We start from the raw sequence: 713 nt of genomic DNA, 5'->3' as shown, positions 1-713 counted from the left end.
GACTGTGTTTTTGTCACTCGAATGAATTTTATTATTTCTTCAAGGTTCTTCACATACGTACACCTTGATATCAAGTAGGCGTAGCATGTTCTCAAAAAATTAGGGTAGGCACGCGGAAGAATTTTGAGTCAGAGATTTTGCTGGTTTTGGCACGCACTCACAAAAAGGTTGCCCACCCCTGGCCTAGAACGAGTGCCTGGCACACAGTAGATGCTCCATGCTTGTGTTATAAATGGAAATGATGTGAAATCAGCCCAGGCCAGACACTGGTCCTTCTATCTGCAGGTACATTCTATAGCCCAGCGGTTCTCAACCTGTGCATCGCGACCCCTTGGGGGTTGAACGACCCTTTCACAGGGGTCGCCTAAGACCATTGGAAAACACATATATAATTACATGTTGTTTTTGTGATTAATCACTATGCTTTAACTATGTTCAATTTGTAACAGTGAAATTGGGGGTCACCACAACATGAGGAACGGTATTAAAGGGTCACAGCATTAGGAAGGTTGAGATCCACTGTTCTAGGGCAAAAACACAAGCTAATCTCTATAGGCTTGAAACTTCGTCTTTGTTATCTGTGTTAAATTAAAAGCAGGGATACTGTTAGCTAATCAGCAGCATAGAGCATCTACCAGTTGGGAACTGGCTAGTGACCTCAGATTTGATCTGCCCATTACACTGTGCCTCTCAAAGGCTTAATTTATAAATGG

The sequence above is a fragment of the Myotis davidii genome, unplaced genomic scaffold, assembly GCF_000327345.1.
Source record: "Myotis davidii unplaced genomic scaffold, ASM32734v1 scaffold1065, whole genome shotgun sequence".
Lineage (NCBI taxonomy): Eukaryota > Metazoa > Chordata > Mammalia > Chiroptera > Vespertilionidae > Myotis > Myotis davidii.
This window is presented reverse-complemented; position numbering follows the sequence as displayed.